Genomic DNA, 21,693 nt, shown 5'->3' on the forward strand with positions numbered 1-21,693 from the left:
TTGCCTAGAGATGATCGTTTGATGAAAAGAGTAGTATCAATATTACCTCTATCGAATCCATGTTTAATTAGGATAAAGCTTAACCTTTCATACCATGCTCTAGGAGCTTGCTTTAGGCCATATAAAGCTTTGGATAATTTGTAGAAATGATTGGGAAAGGATTCATTTACAAATCCTGCAAGTTGCTTAACGAAAACTTCCTCAGAAATAAATTCATTTAAGAAGGCATTTTTCACATTCATCTGAAATAGTTTGAAATACTTATGAGCAGCATAAGCTAATAGAATGCGAATGGATTCTAACCTGGCAACAGGGGCGAAAGTCTCCTCATAATCAATCTCTTCTTGTTGTGAATAACCTTAAGCAACTAGTCTCGCTTTATTTCGCACGACTTGTCCGAATTCGTTCAGCTTTTTTCTGAATACCCATTTTGTTCCAATAATGGATGCATTTGGTGGCTTAGAAATGAGTTCCCATACTTTGTTGTTTTCAAATTTATCAAGCTCTTCCTTCATTGCAATTATCCAGTTTTTGTCACCAAGTGCTTCGTCCACCCTTTTTGGTTCAAGTTGGGATACGAGAGTGATATTTGATGTCTGCTTTAGAGATCTTCTAGTCTCCATCCCTTCCTGAGGGTATCCAATGATATACTTATGGGGATATCCAGCTTTATTTTTTCATTCATTTAGGACGACTAATTTTGACTCCTTTTCAGCAGAGTTGGTTGGACCGGTCAAAGTGGACTCCTGATTTTTTGTAAGAGGCACAGTCGACTGATTTTGCTGATCAGTCACTTCTTCAGAGGCAATTCCACTTGTATCGATAGACTTTGGCACTATGAAAATTTTTTCATTTTCAGGAAGATGATCATTCTTCAAATGAGGGTTAGTATCCACAAAAATAATATGTATAGATTCTTCAATGGATAAAGTACGCTTATTAAAGGCTCTATATGCTTTACTGGAAGGAGAGTATCCGAGAAAAATACCTTCATCGCTTTTGGGATCGAACTTACCAAGATTATCTTTTCCATTATTGTGAATAAAACACTTACAACCGAAAGGTTGAAAATAACTGATGTTGGGTCTTTTTCCTCTCCATAGTTCATATGGAGTCTTCTTGTATTGATCGAATAAGGCATCTATTGATGATATGACATGTCGTACTTATAGCTTCTGCCCAGAAGTGATGTGGGAGAGAATTTTCCATAATTATAGTTCTCGCCATATCTTATAGAGTTCTGTTTTTATGTTCTACCGCTCCATTTTGTTGTGGCGATCTTGGGAAGGAGAAATTGTGAGAAATCCCTTGATCATTGCAGATGTTCTCAAAAGCTTTGCTTTCGAACTCTCCTCTATGGTCACTTCTTAAGGAGGAAATGTAGTAACCTTTTTCACGCTATATTTTCTTGTAAAAGACTTCAAAGTTTCGTAGGGCTTCATCTTTGTGACTCAGAAAAATAACCCAGGTGAATCTTGGAATTTTGATTTAATTATGAATTTTCCGTCTCAAATAATTAATTAAACAAGCTTAAGAAGGAGTGTTGGTATAATTATCAAAATTTGAATTAATGAAGGCGTTGCCCTATGCTGATTATTTTCTATCTCTGATGATTGTTTTTGAGGTTTTATATATATTGTGTGGAGCCTTGGGCTATTTGTTGTGAAATTAATTGATTTTGTTATATCTTTGGAATTAGTTGTGGTATTGGGCAAATTGTGATATGAATTAATTTTGTTATATTGCCGTGATAATATTTCGTGTAAATTGTCATGCTATTTAAGTTATTATTTTGAGGATATAAGGTTGGCATTCCACTGTTGATTATGTGAGTATAAGGGTGGCATTTCACTGTTGTTGTGTGTGTTGGGATATTGTCTGGGCGGAGCGATAAGGGTGGCTATAGGAGAGATAAGGGTGGCTTTAGGAGCGATAAGGGTGGCTATTGATACTTTCAGGGTGTCGGGATAAGGGAGGCTATTATAGGAGTAATAAGGGTGGCTACTGTCAGGGATGATATGTGATGATGTGAAATGGTTGCATTGGTGATTTTTATGTGATGTTGTGATTTTTTTGTGTCTATTTTTGTGCCTGGTGCAATTTGTCTTGTTGTTGGTAAATTGATAATAGTCTGATTTATGTTGAAACTGGGAGCCTGTGGCTATTGCCAGGCGTATTATGAAAAGAAATGTGGGCACGAGGTGCAGTGAATAAATAATGATAATATTGTCACGTGAATTATCCGTGCAGTTGAGATATGAAACGTGGGCACGAAGTGCCGGGGAAAATATGACGGTTTTATTATTGGCACGTGAATTGTTCGTGCAGATGTGATATGAAAAAAATTGGCACGAGGTGCCGGAAAAATATGATGATTTAATTATGGGCACGAAATGCCGTGAAAATATGAAAGTGGGCTAAGACCCGTATTTACGAAAAATATGAAAAGGGCTGAGACCCGTATTTGTATGATTTTGAAATGGGGTGTCACATGGTGACTTTTTATTGAAAGAATTATATTCAAAATATTTATTTATAAGGATTTTTATTCAAAAAGTATTTATTAAAAGAATTATATTTGAAAGATACCTATTTGAGGAAATTATGTTGGAAAGAGATTTATGGAAAGAATTATATTTGAAAGATATTTATTTGAGGAAATTATATTTGAAAGAGAGTTATTTGGAAGAATTATATGTGAAAGATATTTATTTGAAGGACTTGATTTAATTGGGTGTACTTGTATTTATTATTTGTTGAGCGATATTAATGGTGCTCTTGTTGCCCTGCTGTGCATATCACTGGTTGATTTGTGTTGCCTTATTGTTATTTGTTTTCTATTATTTTGTATATAATATTTCACATGTTATTAGACTAGTGAGTGTCTTGACTGTACATCGTCTCTACTCCACTGAGGTTAGTCTTGATACTTACTGGGTACCGACCGTGGTGTACTCATACTATACTTCTGCACATTTTTGTATGGTGACTTTTTATTGAAAGAATTATATTCAAAATATTTATTTGGAAGGATTTTTATTTAAAAAGTATTTATTGAAAGAATTATATTTAAAAGATACATATTTGAGGAAATTATGTTGGAAAGAGATTTATGGAAAGAATTATATTTGAAAGATATTTATTTGAGAAAATTATATTTGAAAGAGAGTTATTTGGAAGAATTATATGTGAAAGATATTTATTTGAAGGACTTGATTTAATTGGGTGTACTTGTATTTATTATTTGTTGAGCGATATTAATGGTGTTCTTGTTGCCCTGTTGTGCATATCAGTGGTTGATTTATGTTGCCTTATTATTATTTGTTTCCTATTATTTTGTATATCATATTGCACATGTTATTAGACTAGTGAGTATCTTGACTGTACCTCGTCTCTGCTCCACTGAGGTTAGTCTTGATACTTACTGGGTACCGACCGTGGTGTACTCATATTACACTTCTGCACATTTTTATGCAGAGCCGGGTATTGAAGATATTGGACTCGAATAGAGTTAGAGCGGAATCGCAAGGATTTAAGGTAGAGCTGCTTGGTCATCGCAGTTCCTTGGAGTCTTTTCATTTTTATTGTATTGTTAACTATTATTCAAACAGTATTGAGTATTCGATCTTTGAGATTATTTCATGTATTCAGTTAGAGTTCGTGACTCAGTATTACCAGTCTTCGGAGGTAGTTTGTAACTATTGAATTGTTAGTTTCTATATTTCTTTTTAAATGACTTGAAATGTGATTATAATCGGCTTACCTAGTATTAGAGACTAGTTGCCATCACGACGCCTGAGATGAGATTTTTGGGTCGTGACAATAAAGTGGGAAACATTTATCTTTGCCCAAACCCAAAATGTAAAAAAGAAGATTACTCAGCGGTGAATGGGTAATAACATAAGCTTTATTTCCTTAATCCATCAAAATGTACATTTATATCTCATATCAAATGTGCTTTGGGTACAAGCTTCAGGTTAGGGTACTGGATACTACTCGATTTGTTTCTCTGTTGCTCTGGGACCGCGAAGCCATGTTTCTCATAGGCAAGTTCGCAAATGAATTGAAGGAACATTACTTGAGGTATATAAACTAATTAAATTCATATTTGTTATTTGAAAAATTCTAATGCAAAATTTCATTCTAGAATATCGGCGTTGTTGATGAGTATTCCTATCCAGTAGAGTTGAACAATATTCTTCGAAAAAAATTCATATTTAAGTTTATTGTCAAGCGATCGAACATTCAGTTGCAAGCTGAAATTTACAGTGTTGTCAAGCTTACAGATGAGGAGCAAATGATAAAGAAATATAATCATGCTCCACATTCAGATGCCTTCACTCTATGTGATCTTCGCTCACAAACTTCATAATATATTTATCTTACGTATTTTTGTTAAATTGCATATTTTGTAGTATAATTTCAAACTCATTTATTTATTAATGTTTTGTAGGACCCTGACTTCAATACTAATCAAGGCTTAGATGGATAGATGGAATGCAGGGTAAATACATCGATACAGATTACATTGTCCTTTAACATTAAAGATACTTATATATCTGGAAGGATATCTTTCTGGAAAAAATTTCCGATCTGGAGTGATTTTTTTATAACTTTAAAAGTTTTGAATGTTCATTTTATTTATTCTATAGGACGCTACGAACTCCCTATTAACATTTTTTTAGGTTATTGATTCTTTTAATTAAAGTATTTGCACGGTATAAATTAATAAAGCTACATGAACTATAAGTCCACTACTGATTTTCATAATTTTTGTACTTTATATATGCAGGAGTCCACTGAAGATAATGAGTTAATAGGTATTGCAAATAAACCTGCCAAGATTTTGATTTTCTTCCATACTTTCTCTATTGGTTGGATACCTAATCGACCTATTTGGTTATTTGTGATAATAGTTTTTCAGTAAATGATGCACATTCAATCATTATATGTTGTTTCTTTACCTTTTAACAAAAGAAATGGAATGGTTATGTTAAAATTAAACTGATAAAAAAAGCGGTGGCCTTTCAGTCTCTCAGTAAACTTTCAGGGACATAAACATTTCTTATAGGATGAGCCATCTATCATGTTAAATGATGTTACGTATAATCACTCTCTAAATATTATTGAATGTTTGTGGTATTTTGCTTGATACTAAGTAGATAGATTTTGTGCACCATCCATTGTAATTGGGTGACCTCTTGAAATGTTGATGATAGATGGTTCAGTATATGATGTAACATAATCAACTGTATAAATATGAAATAGTTATAATCAACTCTACATAATCAATAGTTATAATTCAAACAACATGAAATATCTCAATAAAGTTTAAGAGTTCTGTGATTTCATAACATGAATATGGAGAAGTTCATAAGCATTAATTGCTGAGCATTTCTTGTCCTACATTTTATGCATACAGAGCTTGCGCACGTACAAGCAGCTTCCAGGATACTGAATACCAGACCATTTCAAGGAACAAAAACACAAGTAAATATAAACTGTGTACGCAACAGTATCTAACAATTTCCTTTATCTCCACCAATATATGACATTGTACAGCACCATAGAAAAGAAACAATATCAATAAACGATGGCATTCCTGGAGCAAAATGAATCAAGAATGCACAGAACTTTGGTGGATTTACTGAGGACCTAAAAGAGCAGGTCTTTAAAGGCTTACGAGATGGGGCAGTTCAACTAGATTAGTTTTAGAGCGACTACTGACTAGTAAGCCAAACTAAACCAACCATGCCATAGGCCCAAAAAAATGATCTTGTACAAGTGTATATAAATTCCAACATGTTCGATTTCTTCATATTGTACCTTATAGGTGTTCTAGCACAAATTTCTAAATGGTCTTTTATATGTAGTTTTGCATCTAGATGGGCATATCATTATAATTCACATACCGAGGCATTCGCTTGCATTCAAGAATTATTCTTGAGATATCCCCTTGACATTCACTATAAACAAGTTGCTATTCACAATCAAAGTTTCAAAGCTACACAATTTCAGCTTTCACAAACTTGTAGTTAGATATACAAAACGTATAGCCCTGCTTCGAGGAGTTCATATGCCTGATTAAAATCCCAAATAAAAACCATCCACCAGTTGAACTCTGCTACCCAAGGCGATAGGATATGAGATTGCTCCCCTTCGGATACCAAAAGTGCAGGAGACAGAAAAGCCTCAACTGCCCTATGAATCAACAAAAGGCGTTTGCTTTGTGATGATCATTAAACTTTGGGTCATACAAGTACAGCAAAAACTTGCCACAATTCATAAGCAAATCATCACAGCTATATACATCATATTCAAAACTGCAAACAACTCATATTATTCAAAATTAACTATAGTCTCAGGTTTTAGTAATCTTCTATTCTCCATTTAACTTGAAATTCATGTCATCGTCAAAATTAAATATGACTGAAAAACACACCTTAAAAAATGGAAAAAAATCATTAATAAATGATTATGGCCTCAGAATTGCAGAATTGACAGCAAGGCCTCGAGGGCCATTCAGTCCCGAAAGATGGTGTTCTTTATAATTGATATCCTCACAGGCCAAATATATTCTATAATTATTAATAACAAGAAATTGAATGTATTTCTCATGGCCAATCCCAAGTAGCAATCGCAGAGACTCTACTCTACAAGGCGATAGGATATGAGATCGCTCCTCTTCGAATTAAAAGCAGGATTCTTCCTTTCTCCAAAAGGAGAAAAAAAAAGACTCAAATGCTAACATCAACAAAGAAGGCTTGTTCTATGATGATATTTACACACTTTGGGTCATGCGAATATTAAATTAACTCGCCCCAATTATACAGTGTACCATCAGAATAACAGATACTATCCTTGTTCAAATTTGTGTGACAAAATCTGAAATATAACATAATATTTGTATGGCTTAAGAGTAAAATCACTAAAGCTTCTAAACTATTTCAAAACAATATGAAAATATCAAAAATGAAGAATTAAAAACGTAAAGTGAATGTGAGATGAAATTAGTAGACAAGAACCATTAGGAACCCATCTGTGGATTCATCTCAGCGGTTGTCTGGCCGCCGCTGATAAATTCAGCTTTCCCTTTATGCACTGTCGCTTAAGAACCGCACTATTGCATAATTTAGCGAAGCTCTATATTAATGCGAGTGCAATTACATTCGACGCTGAAAACTAAAATTCTACAATGACGGCAAACTTTGAAAGGAATATTGAAAAAGTAAATTGCTGCACTATAGCTTACAGAAAAGGGCGGCCATTGAGTTGGGAGAGCAGAATCGGCTGCGAAGCAAAACCTTAGATGATGTTTAGAGGACAGGGAAGATGAGGTTTTATAGATGGGTTTCGGTGGATATGTCTAGCGGCTGCCATAAAGTGGGCTTGAAATTCATGTCATCGTCAAAATTAAATATGACTGAAAAACACACCTTAAAGAGTCGAAAAAAATCATTAATAAATGATTATGGCCTCAGAATTGCAGAATTGACAGCAAGGCCTCGAGGGCCATTCAGTCCCGAAAGATGGTGTTCTTTATAATTGATATCCTCACAGGCCAAATATATTCTATAATCATTAATAACAAGAAATAAAATATATTTCTCATGGCCAATCCCAAGTAGCAATCGCAGAGACTCTGCTCTACAAGGCGATAGGATATGAGATCGCTCCTCTTCGGATTAAAAGCAGGATTCTTCCTTTGCCCAAAAGGAGAAAAAAAAGACTCAAATGCTAACATCGACAAAGAAGGCTTGTTCTATGATGATATTTACACACTTTGGGTTATGCGAATATTAAATTAACTCGCCCCAATTACACAGTGTACCATCAGACTAACAGATACTATCCTTGTTCAAATTTGTGTGACAAAATCTGAAATATAACATAATATTTGTATGGCTTAAGGGTAAAATCACTAAAGCTTCTAAACTATTTCAAAACAATATGAAAAATATCAAAAATGAAGAATTAAAAACGTAAAGTGAATGTGAGATGAAATTAGTAGACAAGAACCATTAGGAACCCATCTGTGGATTCATCTCAGCGGTTGTCTGGCCGCCGCTGAAATTCAGCTTTCCCTTTATGCACTGTCGCTTAAAAACCGCACTATTGCATAATTTAGCGAAGCTCTATATTAATGCGAGTGCAATTACATTCGACGCTGAAAACTAAAATTCTACAATGACGGCAAACTTTGAAAGGAATATTGAAAAAGTAAATTGCTGCACTATAGCTTACAGAAAAGGGCGGCCATTGAGTTGGTAGAGCAGAATCGGCTGCGAAGCAAAACCCTAGATGATGTTTAGAGGACAGGGAAGATGAGGTTTTATAGATGGGTTTCGGTGGATATGTCTAGCGGCTGCCATAAAGTGGGCTTGAAATTCATGTCATCGTCAAAATTAAATATGACTGAAAAACACACCTTAAAGAGTCGAAAAAAATCATTAATAAATGATTATGGCCTCAGAATTGCAGAATTGACAGCAAGGCCTCGAGGGCCATTCAGTCCCGAAAGATGGTGTTCTTTATAATTGATATCCTCACAGGCCAAATATATTCTATAATCATTAATAACAAGAAATAAAATATATTTCTCATGGCCAATCCCAAGTAGCAATCGCAGAGACTCTGCTCTACAAGGCGATAGGATATGAGATCGCTCCTCTTCGGATTAAAAGCAGGATTCTTCCTTTCCCCAAAAGGAGAAAAAAAGACTCAAATGCTAACATCGACAAAGAAGGCTTGTTCTATGATGATATTTACACACTTTGGGTTATACGAATATTAAATTAACTCGCCCCAATTATACAGTGTACCATCAGAATAACAGATACTAACCTTGTTCAAATTTGTGTGACAAAATCTGAAATATAACATAATATTTGTATGGCTTAAGGGTAAAATCACTAAAGCTTCTAAACTATTTCAAAACAATATGAAAAATATCAAAAATGAAGAATTAAAAACGTAAAGTGAATGTGAGATGAAATTAGTAGACAAGAACCATTAGGAACCCATCTGTGGATTCATCTCAGCGGTTGTCTGGCCGCCGCTGATAAATTCAGCTTTCCCTTTATGCACTGTCGCTTAAGAACCGCACTATTGCATAATTTAGCGAAGCCCTATATTAATGCGAGTGCAATTACATTCGACGCTGAAAACTAAAATTCTACAATGACGGCAAACATTGAAAGGAATATTGAAAAAGTAAATTGCTGCACTATAGCTTAAAATAAAGGGCGGCCATTGAGTTGGGAGAGCAGAACCGGCTCCGAAGCAAAACCCTAGATGAAGTTTAGAGGACAATGAAGAGGAGGTTTTATAGATGGGTTTCGGTGGATATGTCTAGCGGCTGCCATAAAGTGGGCTTGAAATTCATGTCATCGTCAAAATTAAATATGACTGAAAAACACACCTTAAAGAGTCGAAAAAAATCATTAATAAATGATTATGGCCTCAGAATTGCAGAATTGACAGCAAGGCCTCGAGGGCCATTCAGTCCCGAAAGATGGTGTTCTTTATAATTGATATCCTCACAGGCCAAATATATTCTATAATCATTAATAACAAGAAATAAAATGTATTTCTCATGGCCAATCCCAAGTAGCAATCGCAGAGACTCTGCTCTACAAGGCGATAGGATATGAGATCGCTCCTCTTCGGATTAAAAGCAGGATTCTTCCTTTCCCCAAAAGGAGAAAAAAAAGACTCAAATGCTAACATCTACAAAGAAGGCTTGTTCTATGATGATATTTACACACTTTGGGTTATGCGAATATTAAATTAACTCGCCCCAATTATACAGTGTACCATCTGAATAACAGATACTAACCTTGTTCAAATTTGTGTGACAAAATCTAAAATATAACATAATATTTGTATGGCTTAAGGGTAAAATTACTAAAGCTTCTAAACTATTTCAAAACAATATGAAAAATATCAAAAATGAAGAATTAAAAGCGTAAAGTGAATGTGAGATGAAATTAGTAGACAAGAACCATTAGGAACCCATCTGTGGATTCATCTCAGCGATTGTCTGGCCGCCGCTGATAAATTCAGCTTTCCCTTTATGCATTGTCGCTTAAGAACCGCACTATTGCATAATTTAGCGAAGCCCTATATTAATGTGAGTGCAATTACATTCGACGCTGAAAACTAAAATTCTACAATGACGGCAAACATTGAAAGGAATATTGAAAAAGTAAATTGCTGAACTATAGCTTACAATAAAGGGCGGCCATTGAGTTGGGAGAGCAGAATCGGCTCCGAAGCAAAACCCTAGATGAAGTTTAGAGGACAATGAAGAGGAGGTTTTATAGATGGGTTTCGGTGGATATGTCTAGCGGCTGCCATAAAGTGGGCTTGAAATTCATGTCATCGTCAAAATTAAATATGACTGAAAAACACACCATAAAGAGTGGAAAAAATCATTAATAAATGATTATGGCCTCAGAATTGCAGAATTGACAGCAAGGCCTCGAGGGCCATTCAGTCCCGAAAGATGGTGTTCTTTATAATTGATATCCTCACAAGCCAAATATATTCTATAATCATTAATAACAAGAAATAAAATGTATTTCTCATGGCCAATGTCAAGTAGCAATCGCAGAGACTCTGCTCTACAATGCGATAGGATATGAGATCGCTCCTCTTCGGATTAAAAGCAGGATTCTTCCTTTCCCCAAAAGGAGAAAAAAAAGACTCAAATGCTAACATCAACAAAGAAGGCTTGTTCTATGATGATACTTACACACTTTGGGTTATGCGAATATTAAATTAACTCGCCCCAATTATGCAGTGCACCATCAGAATAACAGATACTAACCTTGTTCAAATTTGTGCGACAAAATCTAAAATATAACATAATATTTGTATGGCTTAAGGGTAAAATCACTAAAGCTTCTAAACTATTTCAAAACAATATGAAAAATATCAAAAATGAAGAATTAAAAGCGTAAAGTGAATGTGAGATGAAATTAGTAGACAAGAACCATTAGGAACCCATCTGTGGATTCATCTCAGCAGTTGTCTGGCCGCCGATGATAAATTCAGCTTTCCCTTTATGCACTGTCGCTTAAGAACCGCACTATTGCATAATTTAGCGAAGCCCTATATTAATGCGAGTGCAATTACATTCGACGCTGAAAACTAAAATTCTACAATGACGGCAAACATTGAAAGGAATATTGAAAAAGTAAATTGCCGCACTATAGCTTACAATAAAGGGCGGCCATTGAGTTGGGAGAGCAGAACCGGCTCCGAAGCAAAACCCTAGATGAAGTTTAGAGGACAATGAAAAGGAGGTTTTATAGATGGGTTTCGGTGGATATGACTAGCGGCTGCCACAAAGTGGGCTTGAAATTCATGTCATCGTCAAAATTAAATGACTGAAAAAACACCTTAAAGAGAGGAAAAAAAGCATTACTAAATGATTATGGCCTCAGAATTGCAGAAATGACAGCAAGTCCTCGAGGGCCATTCAGTCCCGAAAGATGGTGTTCTTTATAATTCATATCCTCACAGGCCAAATATATTCTATAATTATTAATAACAAGAAATAAAATGTATTTCTCATGGCCAATCCCAAGTAGCAATCGCAGAGACTCTGCTCAACAAGGCGATAGGATATGAGATCGCTCCTCTTCGGATTAAAAGCAGGATTCTTCCTTTCCCCAAAAGGAGAAAAAAAAGACTCAAATGCTAACATCAACAAAGAAGGCTTGTTCTATGATGATACTTACACACTTTGGGTTATGCGAATATTAAATTAACTCGCCCCAATTATACAGTGCACCATCAGAATAACAGATTCTATCCTTGTTCAAATTTGTGTGACAAAATCTAAAATATAACATAATATTTGTATGGCTTAAGGGTAAAATCACTAAAGCTTCTAAACTATTTCAAAACAATATGAAAAATATCAAAAATGAAGAATTAAAAACGTAAAGTGAATGTGAGATGAAATTAGTAGACAAGAACCATTAGGAACCCATCTGTGGATTCATCTCAGCGGTTGTCTGGCCACCGCTGATAAATTCAGCTTTCCCTTTATGCACTGTCGCTTAAGAACCGCACTATTGCATAATTTAGCGAAGCTCTATATTAATGCGAGTGCAATTACATTCGACGCTGAAAACTAAAATTCTACAATGACGGCAAACTTTGAAAGGAATATTGAAAAAGTAAATTGCTGCACTATAGCTTACAGAAAAGGGCGGCCATTGAGTTGGGAGAGCAGAATCGGCTGCGAAGCAAAACCCTAGATGATGTTTAGAGGACAGGGAAGATGAGGTTCTATAGATGGGTTTCGGTGGATATGTCTAGCGGCTGCCATAAAGTGGGCTTGAAATTCATGTCATCGTCAAAATTAAATATGACTGAAAAACACACCTTAAAGAGTCGAAAAAAATCATTAATAAATGATTATGGCCTCAGAATTGCAGAATTGACAGCAAGGCCTCGAGGGCCATTCAGTCCCGAAAGATGGTGTTCTTTATAATTGATATCCTCACAGGCCAAATATATTCTATAATTATTAATAACAAGAAATTGAATGTATTTCCCATGGCCAATCCCAAGTAGCAATCGCAGAGACTCTGCTCTACAAGGCGATAGGATATGAGATCGCTCCTCTTCGGATTAAAAGCAGGATTCTTCCTTTCCCCAAAAGGAGAAAAAAAGACTCAAATGCTAACATCTACAAAGAAGGCTTGTTCTATGATGATATTTACACACTTTGGGTTATGCGAATATTAAATTAACTCGCCCCAATTATACAGTGTACCATCTGAATAACAGATACTAACCTTGTTCAAATTTGTGTGACAAAATCTAAAATATAACATAATATTTGTATGGCTTAAGGGTAAAATTACTAAAGCTTCTAAACTATTTCAAAACAATATGAAAAATATCAAAAATGAAGAATTAAAAGCGTAAAGTGAATGTGAGATGAAATTAGTAGACAAGAACCATTAGGAACCCATCTGTGGATTCATCTCAGCGATTGTCTGGCCGCCGCTGATAAATTCAGCTTTCCCTTTATGCATTGTCGCTTAAGAACCGCACTATTGCATAATTTAGCGAAGCCCTATATTAATGTGAGTGCAATTACATTCGACGCTGAAAACTAAAATTCTACAATGACGGCAAACATTGAAAGGAATATTGAAAAAGTAAATTGCTGAACTATAGCTTACAATAAAGGGCGGCCATTGAGTTGGGAGAGCAGAATCGGCTCCGAAGCAAAACCCTAGATGAAGTTTAGAGGACAATGAAGAGGAGGTTTTATAGATGGGTTTCGGTGGATATGTCTAGCGGCTGCCATAAAGTGGGCTTGAAATTCATGTCATCGTCAAAATTAAATATGACTGAAAAACACACCTTAAAGAGTGGAAAAAATCATTAATAAATGATTATGGCCTCAGAATTGCAGAATTGACAGCAAGGCCTCGAGGGCCATTCAGTCCCGAAAGATGGTGTTCTTTATAATTGATATCCTCACAAGCCAAATATATTCTATAATCATTAATAACAAGAAATAAAATGTATTTCTCATGGCCAATGTCAAGTAGCAATCGCAGAGACTCTGCTCTACAATGCGATAGGATATGAGATCGCTCCTCTTCGGATTAAAAGCAGGATTCTTCCTTTCCCCAAAAGGAGAAAAAAAAGACTCAAATGCTAACATCAACAAAGAAGGCTTGTTCTATGATGATACTTACACACTTTGGGTTATGCGAATATTAAATTAACTCGCCCCAATTATGCAGTGCACCATCAGAATAACAGATACTAACCTTGTTCAAATTTGTGCGACAAAATCTAAAATATAACATAATATTTGTATGGCTTAAGGGTAAAATCACTAAAGCTTCTAAACTATTTCAAAACAATATGAAAAATATCAAAAATGAAGAATTAAAAGCGTAAAGTGAATGTGAGATGAAATTAGTAGACAAGAACCATTAGGAACCCATCTGTGGATTCATCTCAGCAGTTGTCTGGCCGCCGATGATAAATTCAGCTTTCCCTTTATGCACTGTCGCTTAAGAACCGCACTATTGCATAATTTAGCGAAGCCCTATATTAATGCGAGTGCAATTACATTCGACGCTGAAAACTAAAATTCTACAATGACGGCAAACATTGAAAGGAATATTGAAAAAGTAAATTGCCGCACTATAGCTTACAATAAAGGGCGGCCATTGAGTTGGGAGAGCAGAACCGGCTCCGAAGCAAAACCCTAGATGAAGTTTAGAGGACAATGAAAAGGAGGTTTTATAGATGGGTTTCGGTGGATATGACTAGCGGCTGCCACAAAGTGGGCTTGAAATTCATGTCATCGTCAAAATTAAATGACTGAAAAAACACCTTAAAGAGAGGAAAAAAAGCATTACTAAATGATTATGGCCTCAGAATTGCAGAAATGACAGCAAGTCCTCGAGGGCCATTCAGTCCCGAAAGATGGTGTTCTTTATAATTCATATCCTCACAGGCCAAATATATTCTATAATTATTAATAACAAGAAATAAAATGTATTTCTCATGGCCAATCCCAAGTAGCAATCGCAGAGACTCTGCTCAACAAGGCGATAGGATATGAGATCGCTCCTCTTCGGATTAAAAGCAGGATTCTTCCTTTCCCCAAAAGGAGAAAAAAAAGACTCAAATGCTAACATCAACAAAGAAGGCTTGTTCTATGATGATACTTACACACTTTGGGTTATGCGAATATTAAATTAACTCGCCCCAATTATACAGTGCACCATCAGAATAACAGATTCTATCCTTGTTCAAATTTGTGTGACAAAATCTAAAATATAACATAATATTTGTATGGCTTAAGGGTAAAATCACTAAAGCTTCTAAACTATTTCAAAACAATATGAAAAATATCAAAAATGAAGAATTAAAAACGTAAAGTGAATGTGAGATGAAATTAGTAGACAAGAACCATTAGGAACCCATCTGTGGATTCATCTCAGCGGTTGTCTGGCCACCGCTGATAAATTCAGCTTTCCCTTTATGCACTGTCGCTTAAGAACCGCACTATTGCATAATTTAGCGAAGCTCTATATTAATGCGAGTGCAATTACATTCGACGCTGAAAACTAAAATTCTACAATGACGGCAAACTTTGAAAGGAATATTGAAAAAGTAAATTGCTGCACTATAGCTTACAGAAAAGGGCGGCCATTGAGTTGGGAGAGCAGAATCGGCTGCGAAGCAAAACCCTAGATGATGTTTAGAGGACAGGGAAGATGAGGTTCTATAGATGGGTTTCGGTGGATATGTCTAGCGGCTGCCATAAAGTGGGCTTGAAATTCATGTCATCGTCAAAATTAAATATGACTGAAAAACACACCTTAAAGAGTCGAAAAAAATCATTAATAAATGATTATGGCCTCAGAATTGCAGAATTGACAGCAAGGCCTCGAGGGCCATTCAGTCCCGAAAGATGGTGTTCTTTATAATTGATATCCTCACAGGCCAAATATATTCTATAATTATTAATAACAAGAAATTGAATGTATTTCCCATGGCCAATCCCAAGTAGCAATCGCAGAGACTCTGCTCTACAAGGCGATAGGATATGAGATCGCTCCTCTTCGGATTAAAAGCAGGATTCTTCCTTTCCCCAAAAGGAGAAAAAAAGACTCAAATGCTAACATCTACAAAGAAGGCTTGTTCTATGATGATATTTACACACTTTGGGTTATGCGAATATTAAATTAACTCGCCCCAATTATACAGTGTACCATCTGAATAACAGATACTAACCTTGTTCAAATTTGTGTGACAAAATCTAAAATATAACATAATATTTGTATGGCTTAAGGGTAAAATTACTAAAGCTTCTAAACTATTTCAAAACAATATGAAAAATATCAAAAATGAAGAATTAAAAGCGTAAAGTGAATGTGAGATGAAATTAGTAGACAAGAACCATTAGGAACCCATCTGTGGATTCATCTCAGCGATTGTCTGGCCGCCGCTGATAAATTCAGCTTTCCCTTTATGCATTGTCGCTTAAGAACCGCACTATTGCATAATTTAGCGAAGCCCTATATTAATGTGAGTGCAATTACATTCGACGCTGAAAACTAAAATTCTACAATGACGGCAAACATTGAAAGGAATATTGAAAAAGTAAATTGCTGAACTATAGCTTACAATAAAGGGCGGCCATTGAGTTGGGAGAGCAGAATCGGCTCCGAAGCAAAACCCTAGATGAAGTTTAGAGGACAATGAAGAGGAGGTTTTATAGATGGGTTTCGGTGGATATGTCTAGCGGCTGCCATAAAGTGGGCTTGAAATTCATGTCATCGTCAAAATTAAATATGACTGAAAAACACACCTTAAAGAGTGGAAAAAATCATTAATAAATGATTATGGCCTCAGAATTGCAGAATTGACAGCAAGGCCTCGAGGGCCATTCAGTCCCGAAAGATGGTGTTCTTTATAATTGATATCCTCACAGGCCAAATATATTCTATAATTATTAATAACAATAAATTGAATGTATTTCTCATGGCCAATGTCAAGTAGCAATCGCAGAGACTCTGCTCTACAATGCGATAGGATATGAGATCGCTCCTCTTCGGATTAAAAGCAGGATTCTTCCTTTCCCCAAAAGGAGAAAAAAAGACTCAAATGCTAACATCAACAAAGAAGGCTTGTTCTATGATGATACTTACACACTTTGGGTTATGCGAATATTAAATTAACTCGCCCCAATTATGCAGTGCACCATCAGAATAACAGATACTAACCTTGTTCAAATTTGTGCGACAAAATCTAAAATATAACATAATATTTGTATGGCTTAAGGGTAAAATCACTAAAGCTTCTAAACTATTTCAAAACAATATGAAAAATATCAAAAATGAAGAATTAAAAGCGTAAAGTGAATGTGAGATGAAATTAGTAGACAAGAACCATTAGGAACCCATCTGTGGATTCATCTCAGCAGTTGTCTGGCCGCCGATGATAAATTCAGCTTTCCCTTTATGCACTGTCGCTTAAGAACCGCACTATTGCATAATTTAGCGAAGCCCTATATTAATGCGAGTGCAATTACATTCGACGCTGAAAACTAAAATTCTACAATGACGGCAAACATTGAAAGGAATATTGAAAAAGTAAATTGCCGCACTATAGCTTACAATAAAGGGCGGCCATTGAGTTGGGAGAGCAGAACCGGCTCCGAAGCAAAACCCTAGATGAAGTTTAGAGGACAATGAAAAGGAGGTTTTATAGATGGGTTTCGGTGGATATGACTAGCGGCTGCCACAAAGTGGGCTTGAAATTCATGTCATCGTCAAAATTAAATGACTGAAAAAACACCTTAAAGAGAGGAAAAAAATCATTACTAAATGATTAAGGCCTCAGAATTGCAGAAATGACAGCAAGTCCTCGAGGGCCATTCAGTCCCGAAAGATGGTGTTCTTTATAATTCATATCCTCACAGGCCAAATATATTCTATAATTATTAATAACAAGAAATAAAATGTATTTCTCATGGCCAATCCCAAGTAGCAATCGCAGAGACTCTGCTCAACAAGGCGATAGGATATGAGATCGCTCCTCTTCGGATTAAAAGCAGGATTCTTCCTTTCCCCAAAAGGAGAAAAAAAAGACTCAAATGCTAACATCAACAAAGAAGGCTTGTTCTATGATGATACTTACACACTTTGGGTTATGCGAATATTAAATTAACTCGCCCCAATTATACAGTGCACCATCAGAATAACAGATTCTATCCTTGTTCAAATTTGTGTGACAAAATCTAAAATATAACATAATATTTGTATGGCTTAAGGGTAAAATCACTAAAGCTTCTAAACTATTTCAAAACAATATGAAAAATATCAAAAATGAAGAATTAAAAACGTAAAGTGAATGTGAGATGAAATTAGTAGACAAGAACCATTAGGAACCCATCTGTGGATTCATCTCAGCGGTTGTCTGGCCACCGCTGATAAATTCAGCTTTCCCTTTATGCACTGTCGCTTAAGAACCGCACTATTGCATAATTTAGCGAAGCTCTATATTAATGCGAGTGCAATTACATTCGACGCTGAAAACTAAAATTCTACAATGACGGCAAACTTTGAAAGGAATATTGAAAAAGTAAATTGCTGCACTATAGCTTACAGAAAAGGGCGGCCATTGAGTTGGGAGAGCAGAATCGGCTGCGAAGCAAAACCCTAGATGATGTTTAGAGGACAGGGAAGATGAGGTTCTATAGATGGGTTTCGGTGGATATGTCTAGCGGCTGCCATAAAGTGGGCTTGAAATTCATGTCATCGTCAAAATTAAATATGACTGAAAAACACACCTTAAAGAGTCGAAAAAAATCATTAATAAATGATTATGGCCTCAGAATTGCAGAATTGACAGCAAGGCCTCGAGGGCCATTCAGTCCCGAAAGATGGTGTTCTTTATAATTGATATCCTCACAGGCCAAATATATTCTATAATTATTAATAACAAGAAATTGAATGTATTTCTCATGGCCAATCCCAAGTAGCAATCGCAGAGACTCTGCTCTACAAGGCGATAGGATATGAGATCGCTCCTCTTCGGATTAAAAGCAGGATTCTTCCTTTCCCCAAAAGGAGAAAAAAAAGACTCAAATGCTAACATCTACAAAGAAGGCTTGTTCTATGATGATATTTACACACTTTGGGTTATGCGAATATTAAATTAACTCGCCCCAATTATACAGTGTACCATCTGAATAACAGATACTAACCTTGTTCAAATTTGTGTGACAAAATCTAAAATATAACATAATATTTGTATGGCTTAAGGGTAAAATTACTAAAGCTTCTAAACTATTTCAAAACAATATGAAAAATATCAAAAATGAAGAATTAAAAGCGTAAAGTGAATGTGAGATGAAATTAGTAGACAAGAACCATTAGGAACCCATCTGTGGATTCATCTCAGCGATTGTCTGGCCGCCGCTGATAAATTCAGCTTTCCCTTTATGCATTGTCGCTTAAGAACCGCACTATTGCATAATTTAGCGAAGCCCTATATTAATGTGAGTGCAATTACATTCGACGCTGAAAACTAAAATTCTACAATGACGGCAAACATTGAAAGGAATATTGAAAAAGTAAATTGCTGAACTATAGCTCACAATAAAGGGCGGCCATTGAGTTGGGAGAGCAGAATCGGCTCCGAAGCAAAACCCTAGATGAAGTTTAGAGGACAATGAAGAGGAGGTTTTATAGATGGGTTTCGGTGGATATGTCTAGCGGCTGCCATAAAGTGGGCTTGAAATTCATGTCATCGTCAAAATTAAATATGACTGAAAAACACACCTTAAAGAGTGGAAAAAATCATTAATAAATGATTATGGCCTCAGAATTGCAGAATTGACAGCAAGGCCTCGAGGGCCATTCAGTCCCGAAAGATGGTGTTCTTTATAATTGATATCCTCACAGGCCAAATATATTCTATAATTATTAATAACAATAAATTGAATGTATTTCTCATGGCCAATGTCAAGTAGCAATCGCAGAGACTCTGCTCTACAATGCGATAGGATATGAGATCGCTCCTCTTCGGATTAAAAGCAGGATTCTTCCTTTCCCCAAAAGGAGAAAAAAAGACTCAAATGCTAACATCAACAAAGAAGGCTTGTTCTATGATGATACTTACACACTTTGGGTTATGCGAATATTAAATTAACTCGCCCCAATTATGCAGTGCACCATCAGAATAACAGATACTAACCTTGTTCAAATTTGTGCGACAAAATCTAAAATATAACATAATATTTGTATGGCTTAAGGGTAAAATCACTAAAGCTTCTAAACTATTTCAAAACAATATGAAAAATATCAAAAATGAAGAATTAAAAGCGTAAAGTGAATGTGAGATGAAATTAGTAGACAAGAACCATTAGGAACCCATCTGTGGATTCATCTCAGCAGTTGTCTGGCCGCCGATGATAAATTCAGCTTTCCCTTTATGCACTGTCGCTTAAGAACCGCACTATTGCATAATTTAGCGAAGCCCTATATTAATGCGAGTGCAATTACATTCGACGCTGAAAACTAAAATTCTACAATGACGGCAAACATTGAAAGGAATATTGAAAAAGTAAATTGCCGCACTATAGCTTACAATAAAGGGCGGCCATTGAGTTGGGAGAGCAGAACCGGCTCCGAAGCAAAACCCTAGATGAAGTTTAGAGGACAATGAAAAGGAGGTTTTATAGATGGGTTTCGGTGGATATGACTAGCGGCTGCCATAAAGTGGGCTTGAAATTCATGTCATCGTCAAAATTAAATGACTGAAAAAACACCTTAAAGAGAGGAAAAAAATCATTACTAAATGATTATGGCCTCAGAATTGCAGAATTGACAGCAAGGCCTCGAGGGCCATTCAGTCCCGAAAGATGGTGTTCTTTATAATTCATATCCTCACAGGCCAAATATATTCTATAATTATTAATAACAAGAAATAAAATGTATTTCTCATGGCCAATCCCAAGTAGCAATCGCAGAGACTCTGCTCAACAAGGCGATAGGATATGAGATCGCTCCTCTTCGGATTAAAAGCAGGATTCTTCCTTTCCCCAAAAGGAGAAAAAAAAGACTCAAATGCTAACATCAACAAAGAAGGCTTGTTCTATGATGATACTTACACACTTTGGGTTATGCGAATATTAAATTAACTCGCCCCAATTATACAGTGCACCATCAGAATAACAGATTCTATCCTTGTTCAAATTTGTGTGACAAAATCTAAAATATAACATAATATTTGTATGGCTTAAGGGTAAAATCACTAAAGCTTCTAAACTATTTCAAAACAATATGAAAAATATCAAAAATGAAGAATTAAAAACGTAAAGTGAATGTGAGATGAAATTAGTAGACAAGAACCATTAGGAACCCATCTGTGGATTCATCTCAGCGGTTGTCTGGCCACCGCTGATAAATTCAGCTTTCCCTTTATGCACTGTCGCTTAAGAACCGCACTATTGCATAATTTAGCGAAGCTCTATATTAATGCGAGTGCAATTACATTCGACGCTGAAAACTAAAATTCTACAATGACGGCAAACTTTGAAAGGAATATTGAAAAAGTAAATTGTTGCACTATAGCTTACATAAAAGGGCGGCCATTGAGTTGGGAGAGCAGAATCGGCTGCGAAGCAAAACCCTAGATGATGTTTAGAGGACAGGGAAGATGAGGTTTTATAGATGGGTTTCGGTGGATATGTCTAGCGGCTGCCATAAAGTGGGCTTGAAATTCATGTCATCGTCAAAATTAAATATGACTGAAAAACACACCTTAAAGAGTCGAAAAAAATCATTAATAAATGATTATGGCCTCAGAATTGCAGAATTGACAGCAAGGCCTCGAGGGCCATTCAGTCCCGAAAGATGGTGTTCTTTATAATTGATATCCTCACAGGCCAAATATATTCTATAATCATTAATAACAAGAAATAAAATGTATTTCTCATGGCCAATCCCAAGTAGCAATCGCAGAGACTCTGCTCTACAAGGCGATAGGATATGAGATCGCTCCTCTTCGGATTAAAAGCAGGATTCTTCCTTTCCCCAAAAGGAGAAAAAAAGACTCAAATGCTAACATCAACAAAGAAGGCTTGTTCTATGATGATACTTGCACACTTTGGGTTATGCGAATATT

The 21,693-nt window shown here is 35.9% G+C and overlaps 16 non-coding genes and 15 pseudogenes across 16 annotated transcripts; all 31 read right to left on the reverse strand.

The window, feature by feature from the left end:
- Positions 1-6,478: 6,478 nt before the first annotated feature.
- On the reverse strand, positions 6,479-6,570 carry LOC142170107 (small nucleolar RNA SNORD96 family). The gene has a single exon (XR_012699692.1). It is a non-coding gene; the product is annotated as a small nucleolar RNA SNORD96 family (small nucleolar RNA).
- Positions 6,571-6,995: 425 nt separating this feature from the next.
- On the reverse strand, positions 6,996-7,163 carry LOC142170070 (small nucleolar RNA snoR143; annotated as a pseudogene).
- Positions 7,164-7,472: 309 nt separating this feature from the next.
- Positions 7,473-7,564, reverse strand: LOC142170108 (small nucleolar RNA SNORD96 family). The gene has a single exon (XR_012699693.1). It is a non-coding gene; the product is annotated as a small nucleolar RNA SNORD96 family (small nucleolar RNA).
- Positions 7,565-7,989: 425 nt separating this feature from the next.
- On the reverse strand, positions 7,990-8,155 carry LOC142170077 (small nucleolar RNA snoR143; annotated as a pseudogene).
- A 309-nt stretch (positions 8,156-8,464) lies between these two features.
- Positions 8,465-8,556, reverse strand: LOC142170109 (small nucleolar RNA SNORD96 family). Its single transcript, XR_012699694.1, has one exon. It is a non-coding gene; the product is annotated as a small nucleolar RNA SNORD96 family (small nucleolar RNA).
- A 424-nt stretch (positions 8,557-8,980) lies between these two features.
- Positions 8,981-9,148, reverse strand: LOC142170072 (small nucleolar RNA snoR143; annotated as a pseudogene).
- Positions 9,149-9,457: 309 nt separating this feature from the next.
- Positions 9,458-9,549, reverse strand: LOC142170110 (small nucleolar RNA SNORD96 family). Its single transcript, XR_012699695.1, has one exon. It is a non-coding gene; the product is annotated as a small nucleolar RNA SNORD96 family (small nucleolar RNA).
- Positions 9,550-9,974: 425 nt separating this feature from the next.
- On the reverse strand, positions 9,975-10,142 carry LOC142170083 (small nucleolar RNA snoR143; annotated as a pseudogene).
- Positions 10,143-10,450: 308 nt separating this feature from the next.
- On the reverse strand, positions 10,451-10,542 carry LOC142170120 (small nucleolar RNA SNORD96 family). Its single transcript, XR_012699707.1, has one exon. It is a non-coding gene; the product is annotated as a small nucleolar RNA SNORD96 family (small nucleolar RNA).
- Positions 10,543-10,967: 425 nt separating this feature from the next.
- Positions 10,968-11,135, reverse strand: LOC142170078 (small nucleolar RNA snoR143; annotated as a pseudogene).
- Positions 11,136-11,441: 306 nt separating this feature from the next.
- On the reverse strand, positions 11,442-11,533 carry LOC142170117 (small nucleolar RNA SNORD96 family). Its single transcript, XR_012699704.1, has one exon. It is a non-coding gene; the product is annotated as a small nucleolar RNA SNORD96 family (small nucleolar RNA).
- Positions 11,534-11,958: 425 nt separating this feature from the next.
- Positions 11,959-12,126, reverse strand: LOC142170073 (small nucleolar RNA snoR143; annotated as a pseudogene).
- A 309-nt stretch (positions 12,127-12,435) lies between these two features.
- LOC142170111 (small nucleolar RNA SNORD96 family) lies at positions 12,436-12,527 on the reverse strand. The gene has a single exon (XR_012699696.1). It is a non-coding gene; the product is annotated as a small nucleolar RNA SNORD96 family (small nucleolar RNA).
- A 424-nt stretch (positions 12,528-12,951) lies between these two features.
- On the reverse strand, positions 12,952-13,119 carry LOC142170084 (small nucleolar RNA snoR143; annotated as a pseudogene).
- Positions 13,120-13,427: 308 nt separating this feature from the next.
- On the reverse strand, positions 13,428-13,519 carry LOC142170121 (small nucleolar RNA SNORD96 family). Its single transcript, XR_012699708.1, has one exon. It is a non-coding gene; the product is annotated as a small nucleolar RNA SNORD96 family (small nucleolar RNA).
- A 425-nt stretch (positions 13,520-13,944) lies between these two features.
- LOC142170080 (small nucleolar RNA snoR143) lies at positions 13,945-14,112 on the reverse strand (annotated as a pseudogene).
- Positions 14,113-14,418: 306 nt separating this feature from the next.
- Positions 14,419-14,510, reverse strand: LOC142170118 (small nucleolar RNA SNORD96 family). The gene has a single exon (XR_012699705.1). It is a non-coding gene; the product is annotated as a small nucleolar RNA SNORD96 family (small nucleolar RNA).
- A 425-nt stretch (positions 14,511-14,935) lies between these two features.
- Positions 14,936-15,103, reverse strand: LOC142170074 (small nucleolar RNA snoR143; annotated as a pseudogene).
- A 309-nt stretch (positions 15,104-15,412) lies between these two features.
- LOC142170112 (small nucleolar RNA SNORD96 family) lies at positions 15,413-15,504 on the reverse strand. The gene has a single exon (XR_012699698.1). It is a non-coding gene; the product is annotated as a small nucleolar RNA SNORD96 family (small nucleolar RNA).
- A 424-nt stretch (positions 15,505-15,928) lies between these two features.
- LOC142170085 (small nucleolar RNA snoR143) lies at positions 15,929-16,096 on the reverse strand (annotated as a pseudogene).
- Positions 16,097-16,404: 308 nt separating this feature from the next.
- LOC142170113 (small nucleolar RNA SNORD96 family) lies at positions 16,405-16,496 on the reverse strand. The gene has a single exon (XR_012699699.1). It is a non-coding gene; the product is annotated as a small nucleolar RNA SNORD96 family (small nucleolar RNA).
- A 424-nt stretch (positions 16,497-16,920) lies between these two features.
- LOC142170081 (small nucleolar RNA snoR143) lies at positions 16,921-17,088 on the reverse strand (annotated as a pseudogene).
- A 306-nt stretch (positions 17,089-17,394) lies between these two features.
- Positions 17,395-17,486, reverse strand: LOC142170123 (small nucleolar RNA SNORD96 family). The gene has a single exon (XR_012699710.1). It is a non-coding gene; the product is annotated as a small nucleolar RNA SNORD96 family (small nucleolar RNA).
- Positions 17,487-17,911: 425 nt separating this feature from the next.
- Positions 17,912-18,079, reverse strand: LOC142170075 (small nucleolar RNA snoR143; annotated as a pseudogene).
- Positions 18,080-18,388: 309 nt separating this feature from the next.
- On the reverse strand, positions 18,389-18,480 carry LOC142170114 (small nucleolar RNA SNORD96 family). Its single transcript, XR_012699700.1, has one exon. It is a non-coding gene; the product is annotated as a small nucleolar RNA SNORD96 family (small nucleolar RNA).
- Positions 18,481-18,905: 425 nt separating this feature from the next.
- LOC142170086 (small nucleolar RNA snoR143) lies at positions 18,906-19,073 on the reverse strand (annotated as a pseudogene).
- A 308-nt stretch (positions 19,074-19,381) lies between these two features.
- Positions 19,382-19,473, reverse strand: LOC142170115 (small nucleolar RNA SNORD96 family). The gene has a single exon (XR_012699701.1). It is a non-coding gene; the product is annotated as a small nucleolar RNA SNORD96 family (small nucleolar RNA).
- Positions 19,474-19,897: 424 nt separating this feature from the next.
- On the reverse strand, positions 19,898-20,065 carry LOC142170082 (small nucleolar RNA snoR143; annotated as a pseudogene).
- Positions 20,066-20,371: 306 nt separating this feature from the next.
- LOC142170119 (small nucleolar RNA SNORD96 family) lies at positions 20,372-20,463 on the reverse strand. The gene has a single exon (XR_012699706.1). It is a non-coding gene; the product is annotated as a small nucleolar RNA SNORD96 family (small nucleolar RNA).
- Positions 20,464-20,888: 425 nt separating this feature from the next.
- On the reverse strand, positions 20,889-21,056 carry LOC142170076 (small nucleolar RNA snoR143; annotated as a pseudogene).
- Positions 21,057-21,365: 309 nt separating this feature from the next.
- Positions 21,366-21,457, reverse strand: LOC142170116 (small nucleolar RNA SNORD96 family). The gene has a single exon (XR_012699702.1). It is a non-coding gene; the product is annotated as a small nucleolar RNA SNORD96 family (small nucleolar RNA).
- Between the last annotated feature and the right edge of the window lie 236 nt (positions 21,458-21,693).

The sequence above is a fragment of the Nicotiana tabacum genome, chromosome 15 (genome assembly GCF_000715075.1).
Source record: "Nicotiana tabacum cultivar K326 chromosome 15, ASM71507v2, whole genome shotgun sequence".
NCBI lineage: Eukaryota > Viridiplantae > Streptophyta > Magnoliopsida > Solanales > Solanaceae > Nicotiana > Nicotiana tabacum.